We start from the raw sequence: 27,938 nt of genomic DNA, 5'->3' as shown, positions 1-27,938 counted from the left end.
GAACTGCACCAGGAAAGTCGCGGCCACTCCCCTGCACAGCAACCTGTGATCCAGCTGGGAAGTAGAAAGGGGCAGGAGGAGCCAGGACTCTAGCCTGAGCTGGCTTCAAACTTGTGTCAGCTCCCTGCTTCTGCCTCGTGGTTGCTGGGATTCCAGGCTCTTGCCACCAAGTAACCCAGGCTGGCCTCAAACTCACCCTGTAGCCAAAGATATCCTGATACTCCTGTGTCTCCTCATCACACCTGGTTTATGTAGTTCTGGGGATCAAACACAAGCCTCGTGCGTGCATGCTAGAGTACATTTTTTTTTGAAGTCAAAACTATTGTAGTTATTTCCATACCTTTTAAATTTTTCTCCTGGGCTAAGTTTCTCAGATCTTGTCCTAGAGCAACAATGCATCTAACACTAGCTTTTCAGCCTGTGCTCTAAAGTACTTAAAAAATACACTCAGAATTAGGACTCTAGCTAGCCCTGCTTTCTGGTAGAAATGTTTACTACAGTGCAGACGCGTGTAGAAGATGGAACCGACCTCTAGGTGGGGACACGCCCTTGTCTCCTCCTTAAAGGGTTAATCCAATGGGGCAGGTGAGGACTAGGCTAGCTGACCCCTAGGAAGGTTGGTTCGTTCATCTTAAGATACTTCGCTTTTCCTGTTCTGAATTCCCAGCCTCTAACATTGTCCTCACCAGCTGCGCTGCCTTGTGGTGTCTCCAAGTCAGCCTGCCTTTCTTAGACCTATTTCTTCTAGTCTTTTTCTTTCAGGTGCTGACCTGAGGATGTTTTTCAGACTCCAGAACTAATTCTTGGGCTTCCTTATCTTTTACAAAGCTCCCCTCCACAGGGCACTTGGCTGCCTGCCTCTGTGTGACAGACCTCCGGGAGGCCTTATCTCAGGCCAGCTGGGGTTTGTTCCTTCTCTTCTCCTTTCTCCTCCTCCCATTGCAGGCTTAGGAGTTTGCCTGGAGTTTTCCTTTTAAACCTAATAAATGGTCCCCACACTTCTGTTTGTGTCCATTCTTAAATTATTTTACTAACAAAACTAAGAACCCCAAGAAAGGTCCCTGATTTCTCAGGTATTCTATAACAGCTCTGCGGGGTTCCCCAAGGTTTCAGTAACTGTCCTTTCCTGTCCTTTAATTCTTCTACTGACAGAGAGGACGAACCTGTTCCTGTGACTGTGGACAGCATCAATCCAACACAGCAGAGCTCAAGAGGGGGCACAGTCGAGAGCTAAACTGTGGGAGAGGACCAGCTGAAACGCTTGTTCTCCCAGGTTGACAAACCATGTACGGCTTCTACTGTTTCCTCTCCTCGTCCTGCAGCTGCAATCTTCTTCCATCTATTTCCTGTTGAGAATGTTTTGCAAGTTTACACATTCTGACTACAAATGGGGATAGGCGCTCCCAGGGCCCTATCCAGGACAGAGAGGTCTCCGTTATCATAAAATAAATACGTTCATGTGCTCATAATATCTGCTATTCCCTTTGAACTGGCCCAAACAGAACACTACACAGTGGGCGAGAACTTCAGATGTATTTAGCAGAGAACATGGGAGGGACGAGGCCAGAGATGGCTGCAGGACCTGATGTGGACACAGCACATACACTTTGTACCTCTTTGTTGCAGGAACTCGGCAGAGTACTGGCTAAGTCCCTGGTCTCCCATTCTTGTTTTTGCTGTTGTATTGCTATAATTTCTCTTATAGATAAGTTGTAAAAGCAATGCTGTATACCTGTTATGCAGATTCCAAGATGAGTACATTCTGCCTCTCTTTTTTTAATTTTTCTTTTTTGGTTTTTTGAGACAAGGTTTACTTTGTAGCTTTGGAGCCTGTCCTGGAACTAGCTCTTGTAGACCAGGCTGGCCTCGAACTCACAAAGATCTGCCTGCCTCTGCATCCCTAGTGCTGGGATTAAAGGCTTGCGCCACCACCCTCCTGGTTTAATTTTTCTTTCTTGATGAGGCAGGAAGGGTGCACTAGGGACTCAACAGGATTTTTTTGTTAGATGGAGTCTCACTGTGTTGCCCTGGCTAGCCTTGAACTCATTATGTAGAGTTGCAGGATATTTTATGACACTGAGAACCCCAAGACTGAGTTATTTACTGAAAAAAACCTGCTTATAGCTGTGGTATGGCTCAACCCTAGGACGTACCTTTAATCCAAGAGCTTTCTACTTGAATATTGTAAACAGGATTAAATGAAGCCAACCCCATACATAGGTCAAGAGGCAGAAGAACCAATCAGTTGACATTAAAAAAAAAAAAAAAAAAAAAAAAAAAAAAAAAAAAAAAAAAAAAAAAAAAAAAAAAAACTAGAGAGTAAGAGGTTCTGGGCCTGGTAGCACGTTACCCAAAGTCTGTGTCCTAGCAAAAAACTCCACCAAGGCAGCTTAAAGCATACCGTATGCAGTTAAATTGTTTTAAATAAGTATCTTTATGTTGTATGAATGTTTTGCCTGCAAGTATGTCTGTTTGCCATGTGTCTGGTCCCTTAGAAGAGGGAATCAGATCCCCTGAAACTGGATGTAAGTGGTTGTGAGCCACTGTATGGGTGCTGGGAATTGAACTTGTGTCCTCTGTGAGAGCAACCAGTGCTCTTAACCACTAGGCCATCTCTCCAGCCTCCTACAGTTAAATTCTACATTAAGTAATATCCAGGATGATGGTGGAAGCCTGTAATCCAAAATACTTGAAGGTCAAACAGACGGATTTTAAGTTTGAGGCCAGCTGGAGCCACCTAGCTCATTTTTTTTAAATAATAAATTATTCTGCTAGGAATGGAACCAGAATCAAAACCCAAAATGCAAATAAAAACAGAAGAATTCTAGATGTGTTTATTCATTTCAAATGGATAATTATAGAATATTCCCTTAGGGTTGGCAAAGTCAAGTGAGTATGAACTCCGAGAGGTAGACAAGTGGTAAATCTTCACGATTGGGTGGCTTTGGGTGCTATTGAAGCATTAAGGAATGGTTACTGTGGAAACAACAAAGAGACACTCAGTCTGTCTGGTGGGTGTAGATCAGGGCAGATTTCTGGTAGAATGGAGTCTTCCTCATTAAAAAGAACAAGAAGCTTAAAGGCCTGGAGGCCAAGAACTCAGCGGTCAAGGCTGATAGAGATCTAATAGGGCAGAGCACCTTCTAAAGACACTGGGGGCAGGGACAGCTCAGAGCATGCTCCCAGCTGCCAAACAGAAATGCCCTGGCCACTCTGGGTGCTCTGGAAGCACTGCAGGAGTTTATTTTGCTTTTCTCTGGATGTGTGTGCATGCATCTGTCTGTGTGTGGATGCATGGTGATGTGGGAGCCCCCTCTGGGTGCTGTGAATACCACTGGTAAATAAAGGAACTGCTTTGGGTCCATAGCAGGGCTATAGGGGAACAGAGCTAGGTGGGGAAAACTAAACAGAATGCTGGGAGAAAGAAGGGTGGAGTCAGAGAGAAGCCATGGAGCTGCCGCTGGAGACAGATGTGTTGAAACTTAGCTGGTAGGCCACCACCTCGTGGTGATGCACAGATTAATGGAGATGGATTAAATTGACATGTAAGAGTTAGCCAATAAGAAGCTAGGGCTAATGACCCAAGCAATGATTTAAATAATACAGATTCTGTGTGGTTATTTTGGGGCTAAGCAGCCAGGAACCAACAAGCGGCCTCCTTGCTACACTGTGAGTGCCTCACAACCCATGTAGTAGAACCTTGGCGTTGGGTACCACCTTCTATCTGATCTGAGAGAGGGTCTCTTGTTCACCACTGTGGATAAAGGACTAGCTGGTCTTCGAATCTGTGGGAGTTCTCCCTTCTCATCCCCTATCGCAAAGCCGGAGTGTTGGGATTGCAAACACAAGCTACCACACCCAGCTTCGTATGAGTTCTGGGGGAGCCAAACTCAAGTTCTCAGGCATGCAAAGCAACTGCTTTTGCCCCCAGGCCATCTCTCTAGCCCCTTTCCTTCCTTTCTTATGCCCCATTCCTAACATTTATCTTTCTATGACTATCAATGTTTCCATATCAGTCTAATATCATGTCCTCTTACAAGTCTTCATTGACTCCCGCCCCCAACTTCCAAAGGTTCAGAAGATGCTTCGGCTTCGTACACTATGGCCTCTCAAATTTCCCTTGCTTCGTAGCTGCAGGCATTGTATTGTGTGTTAAATTGTTTGTCTTCTCTGATATTAAGGCAGTAGTAAACTTGGATAGTTTTTCATTGTGTTTTTTTTTTTGGGGGGGTGCTGGGGAAGAAGCCCAGGACCTCAAGTTCACTAAGCACCTGTTCTCTTAGCACTCTACACGCCAGTTCTAAACTCAAGAGTTATTAATCTGTTTCAGGGACGTGGAGAATGAAAGTAAATACTCAATTTATTGTAGGTCCCAGCCATGACAAGTTCAATAACTTCTCAGTAGTTTTCCCTAAAGCAATACGTGGTTCCAAGAAAGACCACAAACTGGGACCACCCAGACACTCAGGATCAGACCATCCTAAGGAAATTCCTAAAGTTCCAATCATCATAGACAGGATCATCTGCCAGCACACACCCAGCGCTTTTCACCAGGACACTCCTGACAAACATCAGCCAATCTGGGGTCCTGCACCTTAGATATCCCTCACCCCCACCTTTGTTACTATGAAAACCCAACCCCAGTTGAGCACGGGGCTCTCCGATCACTCCAATACGTTGGACACACGGAGAGTCTGAGTTTGCAAACTTGTATAAAAATAAAGACTCTTTGCTTTTTACATACAGGACTCGGTCTCCTACCTGGTTTTGGGGAAACTCCGTGATCTGGGCATAACACTTATAAAGTATGACTCAAAACATCACCTCTACTGCAGGACCGAAGTGGCTTTCTCATTGGCTCTCATGAACCCCCAGATCCATCTCCCCTACAGCCACAGAATTCCGCTCTTCCAGGTGCTCCCTTTAGCTCCTTCCCCTCATTTCCACCAGCAAATCCTGTCTTTCCTGTCTGCTCCCAGACAAACACGTCCAGAGCCCAGCACCTCCTTCCCATTTCCTGTTTGACCACCCAGGGCTGGGCCATCACCTCTCTCACCTGAGGAACCGTCTTAGGGGTTAGAGGTAGTCTGCCCTTGTTCTCCGCAACAATCCCACTGAAACCAAACGGATAGTGGGCTACTTCTCAAATTCTTCTAGGGGCTCTTTCTCACTTCATTCTTGACACAGGATTGCACCCCTGTCTCTTTTTCTACGCCTTCCCCCAGCACCACGCCGTCTGCGTGCTGGGCAAACATTCCAGACACAGGATTGCAACCCGGTCTCTGTTTCTGCCCCCGCCACCAGCACCATGCCGTCTGCAGGCTGGGAAATCATCCTATCCTCCCAGGTACATCCCTAGCCTATTTCCGTCTCAGGACTTCTGTGTCTCCTGGATCTCCCCCCACATACCATAACTGCTTTCCTATTTCTTACTGCTCAAACTCTTAAATTTTCTCTGATTATATTATAACTACGGAGGATGTTTATTCCAAATGAAACAAAGTCCCCCTTCTATGCCCTCCCTGTCCCGACTCCAAACTCTTCTTTTGGGGGGTGGGGAGATGACAAGGTCTCACTGTATAGTCCTGGAACTCACTCTGTAGACTAGCCTGGTCTGGAACTCCCAGAGATCTGCCTGCCTTCTGCACACCTGATGGACTAATTTCTTTGCCATTATCACTATCACTATCACTAGATATAATTAGAATTTGTCTTAAATCTATGTGTGTGCATGGGTGTGGATGCGCCATAGAACATGCGTGGAGATCAGAGGACAGCTTGAAGGAGCTGGTTCTCTCTTTCTACCAAGTATATCCTGCCTGGGGACCGAACTCAGGTTGTCAGACTTGGTGACAAGCATCTTTACTGGCCATCCCACAGGTAAATATTTTTTAATTGTTTGTATTTTCTCACTTGAACGGGAATCCTGGGAGACAGACACTGACTTGTTTTTCCATGAGTGAAGCCAGGGCTGTAGTCCCAGAGCAGAGGATGGAAAACCACATTTAATTAAGTATTTAATAAAGACCTGTAGATGGAGGAATGATGGCATGTGCTTGGCAAACAGGAGTCTTGTAGTACCAACCTGTTGTATACTTGTTGAACACTGTTGGGCTTAAACCCTGGACAGATGACTAAATGAGATGCCCGTTAACATATCAAAGCAGATGCTGGCCACCAAGTTCATCCGGCATCCCCCAGTCCCTATCTGTGACTGGGTATGGCTGGCATACTCCGCCCCCTACCCTAAACTTCTCCAGCCCATGGACTGGGCTGCCCTCCCCCCAGCAGCCCTTCACTATATAATCCAGCCATTTTGGTTACCTGGCCCTTTTTGGTTCTACCTTTTACCATCTTGACCGAGGCCAGCCTCGTGGTCCGCAGCTCCTTTCCCCTCTCCTAGCATGACCTGGGTCAGTGTGGCCATGTCGACTCTGGACTCTCCCAGATGTCCCTGCCTCTGATTATGTCTCCCTTTGTCTACAGCAAACCTTCTCCTCTACCGTACCCAGGAGCAGTCATGTCCTTTACTTTTTTATTTCTTCTTCTTTTTTCCCCCCATTAATCTGGTGCCGTAACCTGGGGGAGTGTCATAAACGAGTTCCCTCCCAAGGAGCCTGGCCATTTCGAACCAAGCTGTCCATCTGACTCTCTGAGGGTATGAACAGAACAGATCAGGTCCTCACAGGGCTCCGGTTACAAGGACAAGGGACACTTTTCCTCTGTGATTTGGAACATTTTTCTCTCTGACAAGTTCCCCATTCTGCTTGGGGATGCCCTGAAATTCTTTTTCTTTTATTTCCCTTTACTTTTATTTTTTTTAATATTTATTTATTTATTTATTTATTTATTATATATACAATATTCTGTCTGTGTGTATGTCTGCAGGCCAGAAGAGGGCACCAGACCTCATTACAGATGGTTGTGAGCCACCATGTGGTTGCTGGGAATTGAACTCAGGACCTTTGGAAGAGCAGGCAATGCTCTTAACCACTGAGCCATCTCTCCAGCCCCTACTTTTATTTTTTTAGATTTATTATGTATTCAGTATTCTGTCATGTAAGCCTACGCACCAGAAGAGGGCACCAAATGCCATTACAGATGGTGTGGATCACCTTGTGGTTGCTGGGGATTGAACTTAGAACCTCTAGAAGAGCAGCCAGTGCTCTTAACCCCTGAGCCAACTCTCCAGTCCTACCCCATGGAAATCTTGTCACAATAACACTTTATCCACTTCAGCTCTCCTCCAGGAGCTGTGTCAGGCCTACAGTAGCCTGGGACCCTTTTCCTTGCTTCCTCCCACTCTGAGCTCCTTGCTCTTCCTCTCTGGGTGCCTTCCTGTGCCCCATACATTCACGAGTTTCCTTACCTCTTCCCTCTAGAAACTGCAGGCCCACAGCTTCTCAACTCTCTCCTAAAGCTTCTGCTAGCCCTTTAGAGCTTTTCTGATTCCCTCCTAACTCACCCCCTCACCCCCCACCCCCCAGCTTCTATTCTTAGCTCCCTCTTGGAGCTTTTACAAGAATCTCCTCCAGGTTCTCTCTTCCCCCTCTGACTCAGGTTTTATTACTACATCTTGGCCTCAGTACAGATTAGTGGCCCAAAACTGGCAGACTTGATTTCTGAGTTCTCACAAATCATAACCACGGCACAAATGATCTCCAAATGTATTACACCTAAACTCACTCCGCTCTGCACTCCCAAAGTCTCTTGTCGCTAAGGCTCTGCTTCCTGCTGTTTGTTGGTTTCTTTGACACAGGGTTTCTCTGTGCAACCCTGGCTGTCCTGGAACTCACTCTGTAGACCAGGCTGGCCTCAAACTCACAGAGATTCACCTGCCTCTGCCTCCCAAGTGCTGGAATTAAAGGCATGGGCCACCACCGCCCAACATCAAAAAAATCTCTTAAGACTATGTGTAAACTCTATCTCAGCATTTTCAAATTCTTTTGGAATGGTTTAAAAGCTACAAAATCTGTAACAAAATTTGGATTTAAACTCATAACAAAAGGTTTATAATTAAAAATCTAAAACCGGGCGGTGGTGGCACACGCCTTTAATCCCAGCACTCAGGAGGCAGAGGCAGGCGGATCTTTGTGAGTTCGAGGCCAGCTTGGTCTACAAGAGCTAGTTCCAGGACAGGCTCCAAAACTACAGAAAAAAACCCTCTCTTGAAAAACCAAAATAAATAAATAAATAAATAATAAAAATCTATACTTTTGTATATATGTGATTCAACTCTTGTCTGGAATACACTGTGTATATAACTTAGATTCTACTCCTGTTTAGGAAATCAGATGTTTTTAAATAGCAACCATGTGGCTCTCTGGCATCTTGGCTGACGACCTCATCAGTATGGAAGCAACCATGTGCCTGTCAGCCACCTTTACTAAAGGTTAAAGAGTGAGGGGATTCCGCAGGTGTCGGGCAGGGAAGTGAACTGCTCAAAGAGATGAGAATGAAAACCTTTTGCAGGTTGTCTTTATCAGTCTTGATCAGATTTGGGGGAGCCTAATACCAGGCAGTTTATTGTAGGCATATTTAAATTCAATATAATTTGGAAAAGGGTCTCCATGCAACAAATTTCCCATAATTCCAATTCCAGGTGTACAATAAGGCTTCAGGTACGACTACACAGAAACTCTTTTACAAAGTTCATGTGACCATGAGAGTGGGCTCCACAGTTAAAAGACCTAGACTCTACTGCTGTCTCTGTTGAGGTCACAGAGGTCACAGAGGTCAGCAGGCCTCGGAGGAAGGTGACGCCTCCCCTAAGGGTGGATAAAGGTCTAGGGAGGGAAGAGTCTGGGATAATCATCTGGGGAATTATAGTGAGGTCTGTCCCTTCAGAGAGCAAAAAGAAAGGTCACCAGGTTCTTAACAACCTCCACTCTAACTTTCTGGACGGTGTACAGCAGGTATTTGATTTTATCTCCTCCATTGACATTAAAATTCCCGGTTCACTCCGTGCTTCTCTGTGAGCACGAGGCCCTAGTGCACTTTACAAAAAATGTGCCATGTGACCCATGTGACATCACCATCTCTCTTTTTTCTTTTCTTTTCTTTTTTTTTTTTTTTTTTTTTTTTTTTTTTTGGTTTTTCGAGACAGGGTTTCTCTGTAGCTTTGGAGCCTATCCTGGCACTAGCTCTTGTAGACCAGGCTGGCCTCGAACTCACAGAGATCCGCCTGCCTCTGCCTCCCGAGTGCTGGGATTAAAGGCGTGTGCCACTAACGCCTGGCTGAAACATTTCAAATGTACATGCAAGATAAAAAGTTTCGGCTAAACTCCTTAACCATGTCTGTCTGTGGTCATCAGTCCCAGCAGCTTTCAGATCAACCACAGACTGTACCGGCCACATGCCAGTTCTCCGTGTTCCCATGGAATCTACATCTCGGATGGCTCCAAAGTGTCTAGCCCCAGGAAGTCCAGCCTCACAAACTGCTCCAACACCGCCTGCACTTCCCTAGCCCAGTTAGTCCTGCAGAGCCTGGACAGCAAGCAAAGCAGCCTCCACTCCTCCCTCCCTCTTTCCAGCCTTAGCCAGCATTCTGGCTTTCTTGTACCCCAACAACAACACCCCGGTGTCGGCAGGAAGCAGTTATAGAAAAGATGTCATCACCCCATACCCTTTATCATCAACAAGAAGCTGGGATGTTAGGTCTCAAACTGTGGACAAATGGCTGAGATGGTCATTAACGTATCAAAGCAGACACTGGCCACCAAGTTCTCCTAGCATCCCTCAGTCCCTACCTGTGACAGGTATGGCTGGCCCCTACCCTAAACTTCTCCAGCCCATTGACTGGGCTGCCCTTCCCCATGCTGCCCTTACCTATATAATCCAGCCATTTTGGTTACCTGGCCCTTTCGGTCTACACTCTACTCTCTTGGCCCAGGCCACCCCTCTTGGTCAGGGGTTCCTCTCCCCTCCCCCTTTTCTAGCTATGGCCCAGCTCAGTCTGGCCGTGTCCACTCCAGACTCTCCCAGATGTCCCTGTCTCTGATTAGGCTCTCCTTTACATCCACAGTAAACCTTCTCCGCCTCATCTAGGAGCAATCATCTCCTTCCTTTTCTGATTTCTTTTTCTTAAGTTTTGAGCATAGTCCCCAGTTCCTGGCCTGAGTGTTGCTTTGCTCTGGACTTCAAATCCCAGCATGCCCCGCCCCCAGGGAAGGGTCAGGACTACTCCCACAGGGTATTTAAGTGAGCTCCCAGAGGAGAAACACCTGGTTTTAGGTCTGCATGTGCTCCCTGGTGTCCTGTCTCCCCGCCATGTGCTCGGCCACTCAAGAGCATCTTAATAAAATGACGGGCATTTTGATTTTGTTTTATTCGACCTATTTGGGTTTCTTGCACTAGCAGAGCTGCCCTTTTCTTATCACTTTTTTCATTCAAACACCCACGTAAATAATCGAAAGCTGCAGGAACAGTAGTGATAATGGGGGCAGAAAGTTTGGGTCTTTTGCTGCTCGGGCTGTGTGACGTTTGAATGATAGTGTTCCCTAATGTTTCTGCTTCGGGGGTATTTTGCATGGTTTGGGGATCACTCTCAAGCAGTTCACCCCAGTTCTTTGTGTGCAAACACATGGCACATGTGTGCACACGGAGGGCAGAGTCCAGCCTCAGGTGACATGTCTTGGACACCTTCCACTTTTTGTATGAGTCAGAGTCTCACGTTGGCTTGGAGCTTTGCCAAGTGGGCTAAACTGCCTGCCTGTTGAGCTTTTGGTGCTCTACCTATCTCTACCTCCCAGTTTACTGGCACTGGAGGCAGAAGTGCATGCTACAGGTGTCCAGCTTTCTTTAAAAGAAAGAAAAAAGATTTACTTAATGTGATTATATGTGTCTGAATGTTTGGCCAACATGTATGTATGTGTACCACTGTGTGCAGTGCTCAAGGAGACTGGACCAGGGCATTTGATCCTAGGAACTGAAGTTACATACAGTGTGAGCTGCCAAGTGAATGCTGGGAATCAAGCCAGGACTGACCCACCTCTCCAGCTCTATGCCCAGCTTTTCACTTGGGTTCTGGGTATCGTGGCTCAGGTCCTGACACTTGGGTGGGACTCATCGGGCCAGCTGGGCCGTCCGTTTCCCCTGCTGCACATTATAGTTCTAGACTCAGTGAGCATCGGAGCTATTCACAGACATCTCAGGGGGAAGATCAAGAATTTGTCTTTCAACGCTGGGCGGTGGTGGCGCATGCCTTTAATCCTAGCACTCGGGAGGCGGATCTCTGTGAGTTCGAGACCAGCCTGGTCTACAAGAGCTAGTTCCAGGATAGGCACAAAAGCTACAGAGAAACCTTGTCTTGAAACACACACACACACAAAAAAAAACCAAAACAAAACAAAAAAGAATTTGTCTTTGAGCAAGCATTTACTCCTAACTCTTCTCTTTATAACGTCATCTTCATAGGGTGGACAAAACAGTTTCTTCCCAGTATCTAATTCTGTGAGTCTCAGTGCTCCCTTGCTCAGGCCTTCTCTAAAGTTTAGAAGTCACGTCTTCACAGGCAAGTCCCCGTATCTGCTCTCTTTAAAGATTACTCCATCTTAGGCTGACTCTCTCTTCTGGGAGTCGAGCTCAGCAGAGCACTAGCTAGTGTCATGAAGCCTTTGAGTCCCAGGCTCACCGTCCAACCACATATTCAACACTTGGACTTTAGTGACATTAAACTCAGCACACCCAAAGCAACTCAAATTGTCCTTCCGACTTCCTAGTGAACAAAAGTTCTCTGAAGAAGCTATCTCCAAAGTAACATTCCTGTAGAGGGCTTGGCCTTGGTTGCTAGAAAGTCACAATTCCTGTGATTCCAAAGAGAACCAACATTGTAAGTCAAAAGTCAAACTTATTTTGAGATGTCTTAGCCTTTTAATAGCCAATTATCTTTTTTTTCTTTAATTTCACTTTATGTGAATTGGTGTGAAGGTATCAGATCTCCTAGAACTGGAGTTACAGACAGTTGTAAGCTCCCATGTGGTTGCTGGGAACTGAACCCAGTTCTAGCCAGGGCTCTTAACTGCTGAGCCATCTCTCCAGCCCCAATAGCTACTGATCTTAACTCTGTATCTCATCTAACATTCTGAGTATGAAACTTTTCATGGGACAGCCATTGTAGTTCTCATCTGTGATCCCAGTATCTTGGAAGTTGAAGCAGGAGGATTGCCACAAGTTTAAGACAAGCCTAGTATATGATACATATAGAAATGCTACCCCAAAACAACAAAACAAGGGGCTAAGGAGATGGCTCAGTAGGTCAATCGTGCTAAGCATGTGAAAGCAAAAGGACCCATGTTCAAATCCTCAGCACCCACATAGAAGCCAGACAGCCATTGCAGCGTGTCCCTGTTGGGGTCCCAGGCTCTGAATCAACCCAAGCAGACACACAAGGTTACTGAAAAGCAAGGTTTAATGCAGGGCAGCACAAAAAGGGGAGCGGGGAGGAGGGACTGATCAATCAGGGTCACAGAACAGAATTGGGAGTTGATCTGTGACTCCAAATGCCTGTTGAAGCAAGTATTTAAGCATAAAAAAAATCATAAATGGGGCTGGAGAGATGGCTCAGAGGTTAAGAGAACTGACTGCTATTCCGGAGGTCCTGAGTTCAATTCCCAGAAACCACATGGTGGCTCACACCCATCTATAATGAGATCTGGTGCCCAGAACACTACATACATAACAAATAAATTTAAAAGAATCGTAAACGTTTGTTGCCAAGTTTCAGTTACAATTTTTCACCCATCAGAATTCAAAGATTAGGGGCTTTCCTAAAGTGTTCCCTCCCTGTCAATCGACATACAATGCAAGCTTTTCAGTCCAGCCAATTAGATTGGTTTGTTCTTTCTGTTAGGAATAGCCGTGATGTTTCCAGAGAACCAAAGGTGCACAATGACTATTTCTGTGGTCTAAGGAGAAGGTGGGTCAGCTACTGGAAAGATCCTGACTCCCCTAGGGCTTGGGAACCTTAACTTTCACCGTACAGGTACAATGGAGTCTGAAGTCAAAATGGCAGCAATTTGGACAAGGTGCTTTGGGTCTGTTCCCAACTTCCCAACATCCCAACACTCAGGCAGCATTTAGGACAGACAGATTTCAACCAGATCTCAACACCCCCCACGATTAGCTAGGTATTTAGTTTACTTTCTGTTGCTATGGGGTGGGGGAACACACATCAGCTGGGGAAGAACGGGCTTGTTAGGCTGACAGATCTCAATCACAGTCTGCCATGGAGGAAATCCAGGGACTCAACCACGGTTGGGACCTGGGGACTGGGCCTGAAGCAGAGGCCATGGAAGAACCCTGTTTTCTCATTTGCTTCCCATCAATCAGGAAAATTCCTCACAGCTTTGCCAAGAGGCAAACCTGATGGAGACATCTTGAGGTTCCCTCTCCTCAGATGACCCTAGTTTGTGTCAGGGTGATCTAACACCCAACAACTAACAAGCATACCACGGTAGCTAGACCAGCAAGCTTCAGGTTGGTTCAGAGACCCTGTCTCAGAAAAAAAGGCTGTCAAGAGGCATGTATGCACATGTGCCCACCCACACACTCAATCCATAAGAAAAATTAAATCATGGCATTTGTAGAAGGTGAATGCAACTTGAAATCAAGTGTTAACACAAATTAAAATAGAACAAATCCTGTGTGCTTTAGCTCAAATGAGATCTGTATGGCACAGACGTGTGTGTACAAACGTCTCAGACTCTACCACAGGGCTTAGCCGACCTCTACCCCCTGGACAGCTAACTCCACAGCTGGGAATGCTCTGAGATGACGTCTGAGAGGGGTTTGCCTGCTGTGCTGGAGCCCAGGGCTCTGATGGTCCACATTTATTGGTAAATGCATTGCTTTGTGCGTTTCGGTTCCTACTGACTACAGAAATGTATGTAACCCCTTCTAGTTGAACGTGTCATTTAAGGAAATGGATCTGTGCTCCCTAGGCCATGGTAACTCATAAAAATGGCCCTGTAGGCCCATAGGGAGTGGCACTATTAGGAGGTGTGGCCCTCTTGGAGCAAGTGTCCTTGGGGGCGGGCTTTGGGGTCTCTGATGCTCAAACCATGCCCAATGTGATCTGGATGAAGAAATCTCAGCTCTTTTTTCAACACCATTTCTTCCTGCACGCCTGCGTCCTGCCGTGGCGATAATGGATTTAACCTCTGAACTGTAAGCAGCCTCACTTAAATGTTTTCCTTTATTAGAGTTGTGGCGGTCATGGTGTCTCTTCACAGCAATAAAACCCTGACTTAAGACAGTAGTTAAAACAAAGACATCTGGAAACGCCAGAGAATTGCTGACTTTACCAAGGAAAGAACTACAACCATTTACTTTGACGGTTTTGATTGGCTTCTGAGTGTAAAATTGGGTCATGTGTCAGGCCACAAAACCGAGTGAGCACTCCAGCGGGGTAGGGGCTGAAGAAAGGAAGAAGCCCTGTAAGGCAGACGGGGAAACAACAGAAAAGTCGACATCAGGTCGCCTTTGTCTGTGCCTAAGGGGTGAGGCCGAGGCGGCTTCATGACCAGCTCATACAGCTGTTTCTGGGAAAGTGGAACCAACAGCTTCAGTTTGTGGTGAGTGACTCCATTTTGGGGTTTAGCATAGAACTGAAAACCAAAATAATGACTTCCTGTTTATGTCTACTCAGCGCCCATATTCTTCACAGTGATGCTTCCACTCCTGAAGGTATTTTAAAATTTTTCTGAAGATTTAAATTTTCATTTTAAATTATTGTATATGTGTATAGGAGTTGGGTATGCCCTTGTGAGTGTAGATGCCTGTGGAAGCCAGAAGAGGGCTTTGGGTCCAGAGGAACTGCAGTTGGAGGTGTGTGTCGAGGGAGGGGCTGTGGAGATGGGTGCCCGGAATTGATCTTGCGTCCTCTGCAAGAGCAGTGCCCGCTTTTAACAGCGAATCCGTTTTCCAGCCTTAAATCCCACCACCAACCAGTGCTCTAAAATCCTCAGGAGGCGTCCTAGAGCTGGCACAGAGGCACATACCTGTCATTCTGGAACGGGAAGGGTTTGAGGCCAGGTTGGAGAATGGTGGTCTTTAATCCCAGTGTGGAGAGGCAGAAGCAGGAAGATCACTCTGAGGACAGTCTGGGCTGCCAGGAGACTTTGTCGACTTTGGTTTTGTTTCTTTCTTTTTTTTTATTTTTTTATTTTTTGTTCGTTGAGACATGGTTTCTCTGTGTAGCTTTGGAGCCTGTCCTGGAACTCTGTAGACCAGACTGGCCTCAAAGGTGAGTTCGACTGAGATCTGGCTGCCTCTGCCTCCCGAGTGCAACCATTTAAGACAAGGTCTCACTCTGTAACCCTGGCTTTCCTGGAACTTGAATTTACTGAGAACCACCTGCTTCTGAGATAAAGGCGGGTGCCACCAAACCCAAGCTTGAGTGAGGGAGGGTAGGAGAGTGAGGGAGGGAGGGGGAGGGGAGCGGGGAGGGGGAGGGGGAGAGGGGGAGAGAGAGAGAGAGAGAGAGAGAGAGAGAGAGAGAGAGAGAGAGAGAGAGAGAGAGAGAGAGACTCTGCAGATGGCCAAGAATCATTCAGAAGCTCCCTTAGGGGTCAAAGTTAAGTTCAAGGTCTGAGTTAACTCAGAAGAAAAACAAGGATAAATCGGCCAGTGTTCACCTAAAAAACCGCTAAAGCACCGCTGTCCCAGTCCTGTGAAAGCTTTGGTTTGAGGCCATATAGTAGGCTCAGGATCAAACTGAGAAGCTTTCCCCTGTAGTGTCCTGGGCTCACACACCTTTGTGGGGTGGGGTGGGGTGGTGGAGTCGCATATAATAGGTACCTAACAAACCGTCATTGAAACAGCTCCCGGTTTCCCTTGGCAAATTCTGGCTCATGTCTACCTCGACTACCAGACTCGAGCGTGGGCAAACCAAAAGGCTCGGCTGGGCAGCGCCCGTGCACTTGGCTCTGACCCCGCCAGGCGCTAGGAGGGCGTGACGCTGCCCTCACGTCTCCTCCCCGTCCTTTGGCCTCCGAGAATCGCGCAACGACTCCCACGTATTCGGTTGGATTTCGGTCGAATCCTGATCGGCAAGGAACGCGAACGGGACCCCAAGGAGGCCCCGGGGCGGACGAAGCGGTGAGCCGAGGATGCGCGGGTTGGGATGCGGCCCAGAGGATGCGCGGGGAAGCCTGAGCTAAGGCTGCCAGCGGGATCCGAAGCGGGCGGACGGGCGGGCGAGCCGGCGGCAGGAGGGTGGCCGCCGGGGTGCGGTCGCGGATCCGGGTAGCCGCCGGGCGGCCACATCAGCGGCGCTCGGAGGGCTCGGCGGGCTGCGCGCGTGCGCAGGGCGGGGCGGGGCGCGCGAGTGGCCGCGGGCGTCGGGCGGCTGTCAGCGGCGGCGAGGAGGAGCGGCGGGTCCGCGGGGCTGGGCCGGGAGGACTGACTCCGGGGGCGTCGCCGCGCTGGGGCTCGGTGCCCCGAGGACGGAGCCGTGGCTAGGTGTCGGAAGGGCGGCTGTGCTGCCTGCCGGGCGCTGGAGCCCAGGCCGGCGGGACCCGAGGCCGCCCCGACTCTGCCCAACCCTGCTGGCCGCTGCCCTCCGGCTCCGCGCCCGGCTCCGCAGGCCACGGTGACCGGCTGCGCGCGCCCAGGGATGGAGGAAGGTGAGCTCGGATGCAGAAGCTGGGAGGCGGCTATGCTCACCCCTGGAGCCTGCCGCGGGGCTCCGCAGCGTCCCACCCCGTTCTTGGCTATAGAGAGTACAATACGTCTCAATTTGAGAAGCCTCGGGGTCTATTTATGGCGAGAGCCTGCATGTTTGTATGTGTTACTTGCATTAGGTATTTTACACCTATGTCCTCTTTTTTGTAAATGGGCATTTAGGTTGACCTATACATCAAGTGGCTTTTTCTAGATTTGCAAGTGCCACCACTATCCAGATTTTTTATTTTTATTTTTGTAATCTCCAAAAGAAACCCCGTACCTGTACCTGTTAGTTGCAATCCATACCCTCGCTATACCATTGGCAACCACTAGCCTTTCTGTTCCTATGCATTCGCCCTTTGGGGACGCTAATGAAATCATACGGTATTTGTGGTTCCCCACCTCCTCCGTTTAAAGACAAGATTTTGGCTCTTCCCTTAGGGGAGCAGTCTTGCTATATAGTTCAGGCTAATCTGAATTTGTGGTCGTCTTGCCTCAACTTCCCAAGTGGTGAGATCACAGGCTTTTGCCACACCCAGCTAATGTGTGTGTGTGTGTGTGTTTTGTCTGACTTCCTTCACTTAGCCTCATGTTTTCAAAGCTCGTTCATGTAGCTAGTGTGTGTGTGTTCTGTACTTTCTTGTAGTTGAATGAATATTTGGATGTGGTCACTACCAATCCATTCACTAGTTATGAAATTGCATGTAAAAACTTTTTTAGCCATTAGATATAATGCGGCTACAACTTTTTTTTTTTTTTTTTTTTTTTTTTGGTTTTTCGAGACAGGGTTTCTCTGTGGCTTTGGAGCCTGTCCTGGAACTAGCTCTGTAGACCAGGCTGGTCTCGAACTCACAGAGATTCGACTGCCTCTGTCTCCGAGTGCTGGGATTAAAGGCGTGCACCACCATCGCCCTGCTACAACATTTGTGGATGTGTGTTTTCAGTACCCCTGGATGCATACCTAGGCGTGGAGTTGCTTTTTAAGGAAACTTTTAGGCTTTAATCAAAGCTGTTGCAGTGTTTTATACTCCCACCAAACACTGTGTGAGAGTTGCAATTGCCTTAAATTAACACTTGTCATTTTTGTTTATTTATTTATTTATTTATTTTGCCACCATAGTGGGTGTGATATCTCATTGTGTTTTTTTGTTTGTTTGTTTGTTTTGTTTTGTTTTATTTTCGAGTTAGACTTTCTTGGTAGCTTTGGAGCCTGTCCTGGAACACCTCTTAGAGACCAGGCTAGCCTTGAACTCTGCTTTTAAAGGCGTGCCACACTGCCTGGACGTACCACTTCGTGGTTTTAATTTGCTTTTCGTACCAGGAATTAAAACTGTTTTTATTCCAGGCAGTGGTGCACGCCTTTAATCCCAGCACTTGGGAGGCAAAGGCAGGCAGATCTCTGTGAGTTTGAGGCCAGCCTGATCTATGGAGAGAGCTCCAGGACAGCCAGAGCTGTTACACAGAGAAACCCTGTCTCGAAAAAAAGAAAAAAAGTCTTTCCTATGCTTACTGGCCAAGTGTGTATCTGTTTTGAAGAAATGCTTGATGAGATCCTTCGCCCTTAGTTTTGCTTTTTGAGGTAAAGTCTCTCTCATTCTGTAGCCCTAGCTGGCCTGGAACTCAGTATGTAGACCAAGCTGGCCTTGAACATGCAGCAATCCTCCTGCCTCTGCTTTCAAAGTGCCGGGATTCCAGGCATGCACTGTCACGCACCAGGTGCCGGCCGGGAGGTTAACAGCCACCTGGAACTGAATGACCATGGCTGTGCTTTCTGCATGGTAGATCCCTGAGTGTACAGATTCAGCCTCAGGTCTTTCTTTCAAAAATTCCTAAAAGATAATCCCAGCACTCGGGAGGCAGAGGCAGGTGGATCTCTGTGAGTTCAAGACCAGCCTGGTCTACAGAGCTAGTTCCAGGACAGGCTCCAAAGCTACAGGGAAACCCTGTCTCGAAAAACCAAAAAAAAAAAAAAAAAAAAAATTCCTAAAAGAGATGACATTTCTCCAAGCTCAAGTTCTTTTGTTTCCCAATTGCTGCTAAAGAAAAAAAAATTAATGAAACTTGCTGTAGGTGAAGAAGAACTATATTCAAACCATTGTAGCCATGACAATGGGTTTGGCACTGAGAAGGATTGGGATTAATCCTGAATGGGGTGTGGCTAAGCAGGAATTTATAGGGAAAGAGCAGGGGCAGGGGCAGTGGATAGATTAGTAAGAGGAAGAGGGCCCAGCGAGGCCCAGCGAGGCCCAGCGAGGCCCAGCGAGGGGGGCTCTGGGTAAGTCATCTTCAAGACAAGCCTGGGCTCTGGGACGTTGTGGTGAAGAACGCTGTGGAGATGGACCCACCTCCAACTCGTACCTGGGGAGGGCGTTCTAAGTAAACTGACTTGGCAAGGTTCTTTGCTAACGACGAAATTTGTGAGCTGTCTGGGAGACTCAGGAAACTGAAAAGTTTGGTCATTCAGGGATTCTGTTACTGCTGAAAGAGACGCCACCCCATTTCAGGAGCTTTCTAGAAAAGAAGGTTAAAGATTTCCAAGGCGGAATAACGGAGAGCCACGGATGAGAGGGGCGTGAGGGACAGCCCGATCCCGTTCCACAACCTATAAGGTAGAGAGCAGATAATCTTTAACTGTTTCATGCTTCACTGCCTTTGGGAGAAATCAGCTGGCAATGTCAATATGTAACCTCCGTGTTTTCGCTTTGATTGACCTAACGAGCTTAACACTGGACGTATAAGCATCGATCTGTTATTGACTGTTCCCCACACGCCCAGTAGATGCTCCCCCCTCTGCTCCTTGCAGTTCCAATACCACTTGTTGAGAAAGGTTCTCCATAGGCTGGGCACGGAGGTACAAGCCTGTGACTTCAGCATTGGGTCTCTGGTGAGTTCAAGGTCAACCAGAGTTACCTAGTGAAACCTGTTACAAAGAAAACCCCCAAACCAAATTGTCTGGAAGTAGGTGGTAATGAAAACTGACGGGTTGGGGGAATCAATCCCTGTTTTTTTTTTGTTTGTTTGTTTGTTTTTTGTTTTTTGTTTTCGAGACAGGGTCTCTCTTATGTTACTCTGGCTATCCTGGAACTGGGTGTGTAGACCAGGGCTCCTAGAACTCACTTTGTAGACCAGGCTGGCCTTGAACCCCCAGAGATTCACCTGCCTTCTTCCTAATGCTGGGATTAAAGGTACACACCACCACTTGTACCTCAGCCCCCGGGAAATGATGGTCTGAGTTGACTTTTTATGTAGTGGACTTCTAGGGACCTTCTCATCTCTGTGAAATTACTGTAGTTAAGTTTATTTACCTTAAATATACATAAAAACGAACATAGATAATCTCTGTATACATGTATAATGTATGGTGTGTGTATAGATATGCATATAGGAATGGTTAGAATGGTCTATTTTGATTTTTAAATGTTTATATTTAAGAGTTTTTTGCCTGCAGGTGTGCATGCATCACATGCATGCCTGGTGCCTGCAGGGATGGATACCCCAGTGGTTGGGAGCGGCCATATGGGTCCTCAGAAAACTATTAACCACCAAGCCGTCTCTCTTGCTCCATCTATTTTAATTTTAATGTAGGTGGATTTAGTCACATTCCTTTCTTCATGACCAGCTACTAAGGAATTAGGAACTTTGAGTTAAGGAGGGATGGGACAAGGCCGGGCGGTGGTGGCGCACGCCTTTAATCCCAGCACTCGGGAGGCTGAGGCAGGCAGATCTCTGTGAGTTCGAGACCAGCCTGGTCTACAGAGCTAGTTCCAGGACAGGCTCCAAAGCCACAGAGAAACCCTGTCTCGAAAAACAAACAAACAAACAAAAAAAAAAAACAAGGAGGGATGGGACAGGTAAGTTTTGAAGACTGTCTTAGCCAGGCTTGGGAAGCAGAGGCAGGAGGATCGCTCTGAATTTGAGGTCAGCCTGGTCTGTGTAGTGAGTTCAAGGATAGCCGGGCTATGTAGAGAGATCCTGTCTCAAACAAGAAACAAGAAATAAAGAAAAGAAAATTAAAATTACAGAAAGAATGTTCTAGAGACTTGGGTAAAACCTGCTGTATTTCAGGAATCATAGTTTGGAAGATGAAGAGAAAAGCAGGAATGAGTGGAAGACAAGATTGTAGTGACTCCAAAAAAAATTGTCCAAGTGAGAAGTGAGAGGCCCTTCTTTCCTAATTCAGTTCTCGTTCTTTCTCCCAAGGGCTAGTCACTATTTGCTACTCTTTTTAATATATATTCTTAAAGACTTATTTTTGACTAGGCTCAGAAATAGAAGATCCCAGTGAGGACAGCCTATGTTTCCTGGCAATCTGTTCCTGGGGTTCATTCATATTCTCTCTCTCTCTCTTTTAATATAGGGTTTCTCTATGTAGCCCTGGCTGTCCTGGAACTCACTCTGTAGACCAGGCTGACCTCAAACTCACAGAGATCCACCTGTCTCTGCCTCCTAAATGTGCTGGGATTAAAGCTGTGCGCCGCCACTGCCTGGCTTTCCTTCATTCTCTTGGCCATAGTTTACTGTATTCTTCAGCCTCCTCCTTGTTTTTCTTAGTGCGTTGTCTCTCCAGAGCAATATGTCAGTGTTTGTGTTGCAGGATACTGGAAGAAACAGAACCCTGAATCTTGGGTGCTGTGATCTAGGCTTCTTTATTTAAGGGCTTTATTTAAGGGCTTCCTGACAACATATTGGCAGACATCATCTCAGAGAGACTAAAAGGCTTTTAGATCTTGCCGGCTCTTCTGAGCCCCAGCACAGAGGTGAAGTCCAGGAATATTCTTCTCTTCTTGCAATAACCAAGTTGAGAGTCCTTAGCTTGCCATCCACAATGCATCCTGGAATCCACTGTGCTTCCTCTCTCCAGTTCTCTGGTCTGTAACAAGAACGCCCCTGCTGAACAGCAGGCGCCCTCTGCCATAGGTCGAGACACTTCGCTCAATGGGAAAACCTCGTCTGTCGTTCCTGCCGCTGATACGGACCTTATACCCCTAACACTCTACCTAGCCATCAACCACAACTTCTGTGGGCGCACGCTTCTCTCATAAAATGTACAAAGTTTGCGTTTCCTCACCCAATTCAGTGGGTTTCTAAAGGTTTTGTGGTTGGGAAGGAGGTAGGCATCTCAGTCAAGATGTGGCTGACCTCCCCCACGAGAAAGAGACTTCTTTGTGAGACAGCCTCTGTCTTCCTAATGCCAGGACTAAGGGTGTGTGTGGCTGCGCAGAGTTCAGGCCTTCTTTCTCTCACCCCACTTCTTCACAGTGAGCTCTCCTAAGACCCGCAGAAAGTCTTGGGTTGCTGTCCTTCAAGGTGGGGTTTTTCACTATACAACTTAGCCCTCTCTCTCTCTCTGGAACCCAGTGAAGTGGAGGTCAGGCCTGAGAGTGTGATGCAGTGGCAATGTGTTTGCCCTGCTTGGAGGTGCAGGTCCCAGCACCTGGGATTGACCCCAGCTCTCCAGCAGCAGCAGAAGCTGAGATCGAGCAGGGTATGGTGGAGATGCCTGCAGGTCCAGCTGCTCTGGAGGCTGAGGCTTAAGGATCCTGAGTTCACCATCCCATCCAGGGAGAACAACTGAGATTGGGCTTGAGGAGTCAGATGAGACTTACATTTCTGGTAAAGCCAGACTAGAGAACTAAGCTTAAATCCACCCTTGGTTTCTTCTTCCTTTTTTTATTTTTATTTTTGGTGTATATGTGTGTGTGGTTTGAGCATGTGCCGGTGTGGTTGTACAACAGGTGTCTTGCTCTGTTACTCATTACCTTATATCCCTTGAGAGAGGATCTCTCATTGAACCCCGGCATCAGCCTATTGAAGTGTTAGTCTCAATAATCTTAATCAATAAAGAATCAGGAGTCAAACATTGGGGGATAAATCTAGAAGGTCAGAGAACCAGAGGAACAGCCACCAGTTGCTCCCTTTCTCTCTTGTTCCTCGATTCAAAAAATGGCTTAGATTGGGCTGGAGAGATGGCTCAGTGGTTAAGAGTATTGCTCTTCCAAAGGTCCTGAGTTCAATTCCCAGCAACCACATGGTGGCTCACAACCATCTGTAATGACATCTGGTGCCCTCTTCTGGCCTGCAGGCATACATGCAAACAGAATATTGTATACATAATAAATAAATAAATGTTTAAAAAAATGGCTTAGATCTTGTTTCCACCCCACCTTCTCATCTGTCTCCACTTCCCGAGTGCTGGGTTTAAGGTGTGTACCACCACCGCCTGGCTTCTGTAGCTTACTAGTGACTAGCTTTGCCCTCTGATCTCCAGGCAAGCTTTATTTGTCAGAACATAAAAAAAAAAAAATCACACAACAGCCAGCAGGTAGCAAGCCCCGGCCATCATCCTTTCCTGTCCTCCACAGGGCTGGGGTTACAGAGACAGATGTGGCCATATCCGGCTTTTTGACGTGGGTGCCTGGGATTCAAACTCAGGGCCTCATGCTTGTGTAAGAAATGAGTCCTCTTGCTCAGGGAGCTATCTCTTCAGCGCTGGGTCACATCTACTTACTCAGATGAAATTGTAGTGCCTGAAAAACTCCAGGAAGGAAAGCCCTGGGCTCTCCCGAGCTTAACCGATGGGTGGGAAGGAGGGGGAGGCAGGCAGACATCCCTCTCTGAGTTTGAGGCCAGCCAGCCAGTAGCAGGCTCCAGGCCAGTCAGGGCTATACTGACATTCTTTCTCTCCGTAAGTATGTAAAGCAGAAAACAAGACTATGTTGTACACAGACGCTGCCAGACCCTAAGGGTTTAGGGGTGTTATGGGGGTTCAGTTAGCCTTCTGGAGGAATTCGGGTTTATCTTCGAGGAAATAGGATGCCACTGAATCTAATCAGGACCTGGCTGATGAGATTCCTGGTTGATGAGATTCTTTAGGTCCTTTGTCTTTCTCAACTCACTCGTCCACCTCCGATTTCTGGCTGGTGATCCAGGTCTTCCAGAATCCAGTTCCTATTGTTTTTGCCACTGGAGCCCGTTTCATAAAGTTCCTGGTTTGCCTTCCCCTCTCTGATGCAAGATGGGGGAGGTCTGAAGACAGACTCACTTCTGCCTTCTCAGATGGCATCTGGTAACCAGTGTAATGCCTGGCGCACAGTAGGGACTGAGCACACGTTGTAAGCAGTCAGTGCTTGGCTCACAGTAGGGACTGAGCACACGTTGTAAGCAGTCAGTGCCTGGCGCACAGTAGGGACTGAACCTGTTTGTAACCATTCAGTGCCTGGCGCACATGCTCATTGGGTTTCGTGTTAGACATTTATTATCCTGTTATTTGAAATATGCACAGTGAGCCTACTATGCTGGCTCATCTCATCTCTGTAAGTCCAGCACTTGGAGAGACTGAGGCAGGAGGCTTGTCATGAGTTTGAGGGCAGCCTGGGCTACAGAGCAAGACCTTTTCTCAAAAACAGAAACAAAACAAAGGGGGCCAGGGGATATCTCAACAACAGGTAAAGTCCTTTACCACAACCTGACAACCTGAGTTAGATCCCCAGAACCCAACAGTGGCTAGAGAGAACCAACCTCTTGAAAGTAGTTCCCTGACCTCCACACACGTGATGCGATACACACGCATTCAGAGACATACATGCACATCCACACAAATAAATATCAAAAAATAAAAAAAAATCATGGGACCGAAATGTGGCATCACAGACCTATAATTCTGGCACAGAAGGCAGAGGAAGTAGAATTGCTCCAAACTCCAGGTTGGCCTTGTGTTCTCAGGAAGTTCAGGCTAGCCTGGGCTACATACTAAGATGCTATCTCAAACAAACAAAAATGTATAACAACAAAAGACATGTCCTAGTAGCAGGAACGGCTTTGCTGTTTCTGGTTAGACTGTCTTGGACAAAATGGTTTTATTAGATTTTTTTTTTCTCAGATGAAATGCTAGGGTTAGAGCTGAATTCACTTCTTTAAAACAGTAAAACACAAGTAGAGAGAACGGGGGAAGGTGCTGGGTATGGCGAGCTCTCGGGCAGGCCCAGCCTTTGGAAGCAGGCAGAGCAGGAGTTCAGGCTAGCCTGGTAGACCCCAGAGCCTGTCTCAACACAACAGCAGCAACAGCAGACAATAATAAAAGCAGTAAGTCTGGATTTCTGCTTTGAGTGGGAAGACTGGAACAGGTTGCTGGCAGGAGCAGGCATTCTGAGTACTAACAAAGGCAGCTTTGTACAGATGCTGGGGACAGAGAGTGAGGTGGGTTAAAGTGTATCAATCACCAGAGTCAACCGAAGGGGTTTCCCTCTCACAGGTAGTGAAATGAGGGCGTTCATATGCCCCGCAGATCGTGTGGGGAAGAATCGGATGACATCAGTTTCTTCCCAGAGAACGTTTCTGCAGTCACAGGACTGTGACATCACAGAACTGGAGCGAGAAACCGTGCGGGAAGGAAGATTCCTTTGCTGTCTGGTCTGGGAACTGGGAAGAAGTTCTGAAGTCTTCATGAGAAGTAGAGAGAATTCAGTTCACACTCGGTATTGGTAGATTTTCAAGGCTTTGAAACTTGGCCAGTTTTGTAAGTAAGTTTGATGGAGATATATTTCAGACTGTGCAGTCAGAATCAAACTTTCATAATATGCAAATGGCTTTAAAATAGTCATTGAACTAAATTGAAATGGTTAACATTTATGGATTTTGTTTTTCTCTGTAGCTTTGGAGCCTGTCCTGGAACTAACTCTTGTAGACCAGGCTGGCCTCGAACTCACAGAGATCCACCTGCCTCTGCCTCCCTAGTGCTGGGAGTAAAGGCGTGTGCCACCACCGACTGGCACATGTATAGATTTTTCAAATGTGCTTATCTACGTGTGTGTGCACGTGCGTGTGTGTGGTGTGTCTCCCCTGGGCACAAGTGGAGGAGCTGAGGACGACTTGCAGGAGTTGGTCCTCACTTTACACCTTGTGGGCCTTGGCATCCAGACTCAGTTCTTCGGGCACGGTGGCAAACGCCCTTACCCGCCGAGCCATCTCACTGGCCCCGTGTAATTATCCTACAGCAATTCCAGGCGTCGGAAAGTACTGTGCACAAACTTGCTCATTTTCTCTGCAGTGTAATTTAGTCAGGAGAGTTGGCTCTAGGGAAATGATTCATTCCAACTGGCCGGCCTTTGAAGGGATTTGGTCTGCTCTCCCCTCCCCCGTGGGTAAATGTTTTGAGCACTTAGATGTCACCATGTTTTCCTCCTGGCTGGGAATTCCAGGTCTTCTCTTGGTGGTGATGACCACTTGATGTTTGGTCCTGGGATCCTGTGATTTAGACCTCTCCATTCCCTGTGTCTGTCTGCCTGCCACTGTATCCCCCCTTTCTCCTAGTCCTCCTCTCCTCACACCCCGTTTCTTTGTGTCTTACCTGTTCTTTGAAGCTTTTAGTCTGTTTGGCGGGCACATGTGGTCAAGTCCAGGGAATACATGGAATCTTGTATCAAAACCCCATAGACTGGGAAAGAGCTGAGCCAACGGTGTGGGGAGGCAGGTACTGTAGTCCGCCTGCTGTGGCATGCACATCTGGGTTGTCAGGAAACATTCCTTCACTTATTGCTTAGTAGGAGATAATACCAAGGGAGTTCACCTGGGAACCCTTGGCCTGTCTATCTGCTGGCTACAGGAGCACCCGGAACACCTGCACCGGCTTCCGTGCCACCAGCTGACTGGTCAGAAAGCCCCGAATAGTCCACTGTCCTTACCTTACTAACCTGTTAACTACGGGAATATTACTTCGATCCCTGTGACTCAATTTCCCAAGTGTAAATTATGAATATATAGCAAGGGAATTTTGAGGCCAGCCTGGGAAATTTCCAAGATAGCCTGAGCTACACAGCAGGACCCTGTCTTAAAAGCATTTTTATAGTAATTTTAAAAATTATTCAAAAACTAAGTTAGAGATCTCTGTTGTGTAGCTTTCCTCCATTAGCAATAGATATTTCCTTTCCAGAGCCCTGTGCTGTGTAACTTCCACCCAGTGTAACTGAGGGGGAGAGTGTGTGCTTTGTGTGTTCCGTGTACACATCTCCAAACACTCAGACAGTAAAAGACTGCTGTGGGTTCCTCAATGGCTCACACTGTTCAGTAGATGTAAGTACTACAGCTCCCCCCCCCCAGGTTTTTTTGTTTGTTTTTTCAGGCAGGGTTTGAACCCAGGACATGCTAGGCAAGTACTACATCCCCATTTTGTTTTTAGACATGTCTGGTCATGTATCACAAGGTGACCGGAACTCGTACCCAGCCTGGGCTACCCACAAATTCGTGACCCTCCTGACTCGAACTTCTGGGTGCTGGGTGGTTCCAGGCTTGGGACTTAGTCTCAGTCAGAGCTGCACCTCCTGTCTCGCTTACAAACATGTTCCTGTAAAGGCTGGTCCGCATTCCCCGGATCTGCTCTCGTTTCTGCAATCTCTGGACCTGAGAGCAGGGTGCCAAGGGTGGTTGTCTCCGCAGAGTCCACTCCCCCAGTAACAGTTTTCTTTTTCTGTAACTCTTTGCATCGCAGATAATCCGCGTGACAAAACAGGAAGACAGTAAAGAGTGCTAGGCTCTAGACTTGGGAGTAGATGTTTTTAATATGTTCGTTGGCAGTTTCATACATGTATATACCTACTTCACGGTTGCTCTCACTCTCTCTCGGCTCCTCCTTTCCCTGTCCACCTGGCCTCTTCCTTCCTAATCCCTTTCCTGCATTCATGTCTTTGTGTTTTGTCTGTGTCTCTCAGGGTTTGTCCAAGTGGGTCTGGGTGGCCATGGGACTGGAAATATCCCTTGGAGCTGAGGTGGGGGAGTTTTCACAGTGAATGGGTACACAACCTAAGACGGTGGCTCCTCCTCCCAGAGCCTGTCCGGCAGTAATAGCCCCTCCCCCGCCCTCGCCTGACTGTTGAGCCTGTCCTGTGCAGGCCCCATTGTAAGGGAATGGTCTTACCTTCCATGTAGAGTTATACTGGGAACCCTTCCACCAAGGGTGCCGTATTTTTGTTTTCCTTGGCTTGTTTTGTTTTTATCTGTTTTCAACTGATAGGTAACTAAGAAAAACTCAGCCTTGACCAAAGGTAGAGAAGAGATTTGATTGCCAGAGTAAAGATAAGAAACGCCAGGTCATTATTTCAATTTGATGCCAAGATAATTGAGTAACCAGACACTGGCTCCCTATAATCGGCCTAATCAGCAAGTAGACGTTCTAGTGAGTTTGAGCACTTGAGCTGATGGTGGAGGGAAGGCATAGCTGCTGGGGTGGTGTGAGGTCTGGTCTCACCCCCCCCCCCCCCCCCCCCCCCCCCCCCCCCCCC

The 27,938-nt window shown here is 47.4% G+C and overlaps 1 protein-coding gene across 2 annotated transcripts in view; it reads left to right on the top strand.

The window, feature by feature from the left end:
* The first annotated feature begins 15,943 nt into the window (after positions 1-15,943).
* Slc41a2 (solute carrier family 41 member 2) overlaps positions 15,944-27,938 on the top strand; it is a 70,371-nt gene continuing 58,376 nt past the window's right edge. Inside the window, exon 1 of one of the 2 annotated variants that reach the window (XM_050145591.1) lies at positions 15,944-16,098. The gene's annotated coding sequence lies outside the window, so the exon portion shown is untranslated. Of the gene's footprint in view, positions 16,099-16,395; positions 16,626-27,938 lie in introns of those variants that run through there. The other variant, XM_050145592.1, reaches the window with a different exon arrangement.

Source organism: Alexandromys fortis, unplaced genomic scaffold (genome assembly GCF_014885135.2).
Source record: "Alexandromys fortis isolate MF-2015 unplaced genomic scaffold, M_Fortis_MF-2015_v1.1 scaffold_50, whole genome shotgun sequence".
In the NCBI taxonomy this organism is placed as follows: domain Eukaryota; kingdom Metazoa; phylum Chordata; class Mammalia; order Rodentia; family Cricetidae; genus Alexandromys; species Alexandromys fortis.
The sequence above is the reverse complement of the archived record's forward strand: the minus strand, read 5'-3'. Positions and strand labels throughout refer to the sequence as shown.